Genomic DNA, 6,934 nt, shown 5'->3' with positions numbered 1-6,934 from the left:
TCACTTGCAGCATTTTATAATATCAGACAAATCTGTAAGAAACATTTTGCTAAAACATTTCTGAACTTCTGTAAGTACTTCAAATGTTGAGAGAGTTATATTTACAATTTTCTTACCAATATACAAAGTTTTCAACCTGTTGGGTACTGCAAAAGCAAATTTCACAAAGCTTTGTGGATACTGACTAGAATGTATCTTAGTGGTAGAGTATATGCTTAGCACATTGTGAGACCTTGAGTTTAATTTCTAGTACATACATATTTATGTATACACATGCACATACATGCCTCTATAGACTCACATTCTAAACTTCTATATGAGTGCACTCACATTGTATACCCATGCCGTCCATAAAATTGCCTATCTTTTGTTATTAACTGTTATGTGTTATGACAGAAAGGGCTCTGTAGTCTTGCCTTGGTGGGCTTTTAAGTATTTCATCATGTTTTGAGAGATTCTGTCCTCAACAGACTAGGATATTTTAAAAAGACTAGTGTTACTAGTTCTCTCTGAACCAACATTCTGCTGAAAACAGCCTCAAAAATCTCAAAAAGCTTAAGAAGCTATAGAGCTTTCTGAGTAACTTTTAAAATCCCCCTGTGAAGGCTGCCCTTGAAAAGTTAAACTTCTAATTTGATCACTGCTGTTTACTTTTCAGAGTTTACTGAAGATCCTTTTCTTTGTTCATGAGCATGATGATTGGGTATTCAGGCAACTGCATGCTATGTGCTGTCCTGAAACCTTCTTACACATTGGCACATTACCTGTTTGGTGTGAACTTAAAAAAAAAAAGAACATTTAGCATATATTTACCTTAAAATTTATTTTTATTGTCTTTATTCTTACATGGAGAGCTTTATGTCAGTGTCAGAAATACGAAGTACTTACAATAATGGTGAAACATGTATTAACATGTACTTTCACATATTTTATCTTTAAAATTCTATTTGTTTTTATTGTATATGTAGAAGTGTTTTGCCTGCATGTGTGTGAGTTCACCTTATGCACAGAATTCCTGGGGAGGCGGAGGGGGGCATCAGATCCTCTTGAACTGGAGAGTTTTGGACAGTTGTTAGGTACCATGTGGGTGCTAAGAACTGAGCCCAGTTCTTCTGCAAAAGCAACCAGTTTTCTAAACCACTGAACCATTTCTCCAACCCCTTATTAAAGTCATGTACCCATACGAATTGTCTAAATAACAGCTGGGAAGATGGCTCAGCAGTTAAAGAGCTTGCTACACATGTTAAAGAACAAGAGTTTGAATCCTCAGAACCCATGTGAGTGCCCAGTGGGCATGGCAGTTGGCCTGTAATTCCAGCCCTCAGAAGGCAGAGCTGAGGAGCCCCAGGGAAAGGCAGCAAACTCTGGAGCGGTTGAGAAACTCTGCCTAATGCATAAGGTGGAAGAGCAGTTGAAGTAGACTCCCAGCATCAACCTTTGGCTGTACACACGTGCTGCAGTGTGCACACACAGGCACGCAAACATGTTTGCGTGTTGACCATGTATACATACACATGAAAATGAAAAGGCAATTATCTAACCAACTAATCATCTAAAATGAATAAAAACCCCATATTTCATCACATAATTTCCATTAGGATGCTTGTATACTTTTGTGCTATTGACTATTATTTCTTTGCACACTCTAACATGATTATATCAACAGATGAATTGTAAGAAGATGATTATTATTTTTTATATTATTTCACTAAGGCTATATTTCTCTATATCCCTTAAATGCAGCAATATTGATATTAAAGTAGAAACTGCATATTTCCTTGTCAGACACTTCATATGAAATATGCCTAGAAGAAAACCCAAGCAATAAAAGCCACACAGCGATTATTGAATGTCTACTATTCGCTTGGTGTTGATGGTCTAAAATCTTGACTTCCACACATTTAAGCAAGTTATCTAAAAAAACTATGACTTTTTATATAGACCCAGAAACTTGTATATTTTCGTATTATAAAATCTTCAAAAAATGTGCTAGAGAAACCAGAGTGACTAGCATTTATTTCCTTGAAAAATAAATGGTTATCAATTGAATATAAAATCTTCTCTATTGATGTTTTAAATGATGAATATATTCAGAAATCTTTAAGAGGCTCAGAGAAAATATATTTTAAGTATATTTTAAAAAAATGTCTCAGTGGGCCAAGAAAGACAGATTTTTGAGCTCTCATTTTTATACATGCTTGGCTCATCCTAAATTATAGCAATGTTTCATTACCACTGAAATTCTCAAGATAAAATCTGTAGCACAACTGCTTGCTAAGCAAAAGGAAAAAACATAAATTGTATCTGTGCTGAGCAAATGGATTTGGAAGCTGACTTTTGTTTGGCTTGCAGCTTCTGTTGCAGAACAAAGTTTCTGCTGATTCTGTGGGGGATCTGGCTAAGGTCAAGCAAATAATCTGATCTACAATCCATTGGTCTGGAGGCAAGGGCTTGCCAAAATAGATGTTTTACATACTGTACAAAAACGCTGTTTCCCTCACCTTCTCCAGATTGTTTCTGGAAAACCTAACTGCATACATCATATATATATATATATATATATATATATATATATATATGAATTTTTTTTGTGTATGTGTGCGCCTGAGTATTTCTATGTGTACCATGCACGTGCAGGTGACAGATGAGGCTATAAGAGGGAGTCAGATACCCTGGAACTGAAATTACAGTTGGTTGTGAGCTGCCTGATGTAGTTGCTGGGACCAAACCCAGGTCCTCTGCAAGAGCAACAAGTTTTTTTAAGTGCTGAGTCATCTCTCCAGTCTCCTCTCTTTTCTTTCAAAAAAGAATAATTTTTGTGTTTATAGGGAACCTGATATTATAGCTCTCACATATGATTAGATTTCTATTTTTCTATTTTTAAAAGTTTTATTATAGTAAAAGGATGACATAACATATAGCCTATGTGCATTTAGGTCATTCAGTAAAGCTAGTTCTAATCACTGGCACATTTCTTGTATCCCCCCAAAGGACATGTGTTCTGTTTCTCTTTGTGGTTGTCTAGTTTGCAAGAAGCCAAGTAATTCATGTTCACTCTTTTGCATTTCCATTTTGGATTACATAGTTCTCATATATTAACTGCCAGTTCAAGAAAATAATTGTTGCTGTTTTTGCTTACTCAGTATGTAAATTCCTCATCCCTGCTGTGAACAATCTTTTTCTTAGGGTTGGCAGCCAAAGGAATCAGAACAGATGGTCTCTCTGTCTCTGTGTCTCTATCTCTGTCTCTTTGGCTTTTGAGCAACTTATCTAATCCATGAGTCTTCCCGTTCGTGTTTAATTTTTTGCTTGTACCAGCCCCTTCTCTTTGGCAGCTGGTCATGTAAGATTCAGCTCTTGGTGATAGGTGTGTTTATTTTCTTTATCTAAATATATATATGGTGTATATAATACAAGTTGAGCATGTGGGCTGGAGTATGTGTTTATTTCAACACTTCCGAAACTCCACTGAATTGTAAATAGAGAATTTTTTAAGGCATGAAATGTCAAGGACAAAGAGAACAGAAGTGACAAAGATAGCAATGACATTTTGAGGATGGGAAATACAAACGGTAGGTGACACAAATAAACGTGCATACTTTAATCCCCCCCTTTTGTTCTCTCCCCATGGTTTACTACTTGGGTGTATCGTGGTATCCAAGCCTCCCTCAGAATGGGATTTAGATGACAGGACACAATTAACTGGAGAATGTCAAGCATGTGTTTCCTGGTCCCAGGATCAGTATCTCCTTTTCCCTCAACTGATGATATAGCTGGCAGAAGTTCAGTCTGAATATTGATGCCTTATATCCATTTCCATGAAGTTTATAACATTCTCAGTGTATTCTTATCATTCTACATCTTCATAATGGAAGAACAATGATACTATTAAGAAAAGGGCTGGCGGTTCTTTCAGCTCATGCCATTTTGGAAGATGCAGTACTTTTTCTTCATCCATATTTTCATTCAATAGTTTTTTGAATATTTTTATTGAATTTTGTGTATTTCATATACAACATCTTAATCATCTTTATTCCCCTTCCCCATCAGCACCCTCCCATAGACCCTACCACCACAACTGGGTTTCATCCATTCTGTCATTTATGTTAAAGCCTATTGAGTCAATTTAGTGTCCCCAAATGTCCCTCAGTGCAAGTTCATCCCCTGAGGTCTAGTCAACCTATCTAGAGTCTCTCCCTTAAAGAAGATCATCTCTTCCTCACCCAGCAGCAATCAGCTGCCAATAGTTCTTTGGCTAAGATTGGGATCTGCTGCCATTTCCTCTGGTGCGTTTTTTTGTTTGCCTGAGTTTGGATGGGCATTGTGGATGCTTCCACCATTTTGTAGATTTATATGAGCAATGTCCCAGAAGACTGTTAGGTTCTATTTCCATATGGTCATGCACCACCTCCCCTGGCTCCTACAATCTTTAGGCTCCCTCTTCCACAATGGTTCCTGAGCCCTGGGTGGGTGGAGTTTAATATTGGAGTCCTGTCCAGGGACTCCCACTTTGCAGACTTTTATTCTCTATGCTTTGGCCGTTAGTGGCCCTTTGTGTTCATTGCCCTCTGTTGCATGAGGGAACTTCAATGATGAGGGTTGAGAGATTGATTAGTATTTTCTTTACTCCTTGTTCCACTGTGTTCCATGAGCCTTAGGTATAGGGGTTCCATTGTAGTTGTGTCGCTGAGGGTTGGGCATTTCATAGACAATTAATCTCCTTGAGTGACTAGTTGTGGAGCTCTGTAATAGTCTCTGTCTGTTGCTAAAGAAGCTTTTTTGATGAGTGGTGATTGGCATATTATGGATCCTTATATTTTCATTCAGTAATTTAAGGTTAGATAGTTTGTCACATGTAGAAAGGGAACATTTCTTCCACCTTTAAATAAAATGGACTTGGTCAATGAAGCATGAGTCATTTGAAAGGATTTCACATTGTCCAAGCCTTCAACCTTGAGCCCAAAACAATGATACTATTACTCTGTGTGGTACATGTGCACATGAATAGTGGAGCGGCTCAAAGTGTTCACCATGTCAGAAACTGTGAAATCGCCTTTGATATTCAATCTCTACATATGACATAACAATAGAAATATTTGTCTTTGGCTATGAACATGGCTGTATGGATGAGCAGATTAAAGTCAATTTTCCTGAACAGTCTTGAATGGAAATGTGTCAAATATCTAAGTTCTGGGATACTTCTGACTGTGAACTTAAAGCAAAAAGGAATGGTGTTTAGAGACAATTTTTATATATAAATGTTTTATACACACATGGCTCCATTATCAGCATTTCATGACTGTTGTGTCTAGAGCAGAGTCTGGGATGCAGGTAATGTTTAAGACTTAAAATGTGTCCAGTATGACTGAAGAACAGCAATCTTAATTTAACATAACTTCAAAAATTTGATTTTTATTTCAATTGCTGAAAAGCATTTACGTATGTTAGGTAAAACCAAACACTTGCAAATGTAAAATTTTAACAATAAATTTTATGAAATTCAAACATAAATCAAGTCTTCTCTATGAAAAATTGGAGTCCGACTGGAGATATGCTTACAATGTAAAAACATACATAGTGTTTTGAAGACCACACAAAATTGCAAAGTATTAAATTTTTATGTTGGTTATAGGTCAAGATGATAACATATTGGATAATTTGGGCCAATGAAGTGTCTATTAAATTACTACTTGTTTTAGCTGGAATTGTCCATGTGTCTTTTACTCTATTTCTTCTTCCCAGCATGGGGCCGTGCTTTGAAGAATATCTACTGCGAAGCTGTATGGAGTATGGAGATCCTAACTCAGCTTCCCGTTTGTCCTACTGCTACCTCAGTTAGTGACATAAGGCATTGGAGTGGGCCACTTTGGACCATGTATCAAGGTTAACAACCTACAGAAATATTACACAATCAAAATGCAAAAGCTTCAGTAATGTATGTATTTTCTAAAAGTTCAAAGATGAAGAATCATGCTCAGTTTGAAGTGACTGGGAGATGCCAGGGCTTACTATTAATTGGACTAGAAGTTGAACTTTTATGGCGTACTAATTAGAAAACAAACTGGGTTTTGACAGTCAAAATAATGTGAACAGTAATTAAAAAGGAAAAGGGAAAACCATTATATTTGAAATAACTTTTGTAACCACAAAGGAGCTGTGGTGATTTTTTCAAATCTACAAGAGAATTTTTAATTTTTCTTTTCTTTGAGACAGGGTCGCAGTTTGTGAGCCTGGCTTGCACACTTTGGTAATCTGCATATGACTATGACACAGCAGCCAGACAGCAGGAGTCCAGTCCATCCCAAGTTAGCACTCAGTTGATAACCAGGCTTGGTAGCACATGCCTTTAATCACAGCACTTGGGAGGCAGGGACAGGGTAATCTCTGTGAAATCTTGGCCAACCTGGCCTACATAGCGAATTCCAGGCCAGCTGGGCTACAGAGAGACCCTGTTTCAAAAAATAAAAATAAAAAAGCAAGCAAAATTTTCAGTTGTTAGACATTTATGTGCCAGACAGGTAAGTTTCTATGTGGCACTAACAATGCTTTTCATTTCTCTGTTATATATAACAAATGAAATTCTTAACCTAAATTAAGCAAAGTAAAATATAGCTCAACCACGAAAGAAGGCCAACTGAAATTCAAACAAATGAAATGGAGAGTAAGTAATCAGGAGTTTCAAAGCTCACAGCCTTGATGTGACCATGAAGCTAAGATTTACTCACTGATACAAGTTGACACACTATTGAGATTTTCAGTTACATGAGGATACCAACCACCATCACTATTTAAGACAGCTTGAGCAGAAACCTTACTGTAAGTCCTGAATAAATGAAGGCTTTCTGAAGAGCTTCCTCCCAACTTAATTCAGTAAGTAGAGCTGGAGTAGCTTGTATGGAGTGAGTATCCAAGGTACTCATCAGAGACAGGTATA

The 6,934-nt window shown here is 37.0% G+C and overlaps 1 non-coding gene across 1 annotated transcript; it reads left to right on the top strand.

Annotated features, from left to right (window-relative positions):
• The first annotated feature begins 670 nt into the window (after window positions 1-670).
• LOC115072547 lies at window positions 671-774 on the top strand. The gene has a single exon (XR_003851593.1). It is a non-coding gene; the product is annotated as a small nucleolar RNA U13 (small nucleolar RNA).
• Window positions 775-6,934: the final 6,160 nt, after the last annotated feature.

Source organism: Nannospalax galili, unplaced genomic scaffold (assembly GCF_000622305.1).
Source record: "Nannospalax galili isolate Female #2095 unplaced genomic scaffold, S.galili_v1.0 scaffold202, whole genome shotgun sequence".
NCBI lineage: Eukaryota > Metazoa > Chordata > Mammalia > Rodentia > Spalacidae > Nannospalax > Nannospalax galili.
This window is presented reverse-complemented; position numbering and strand designations above follow the sequence as displayed.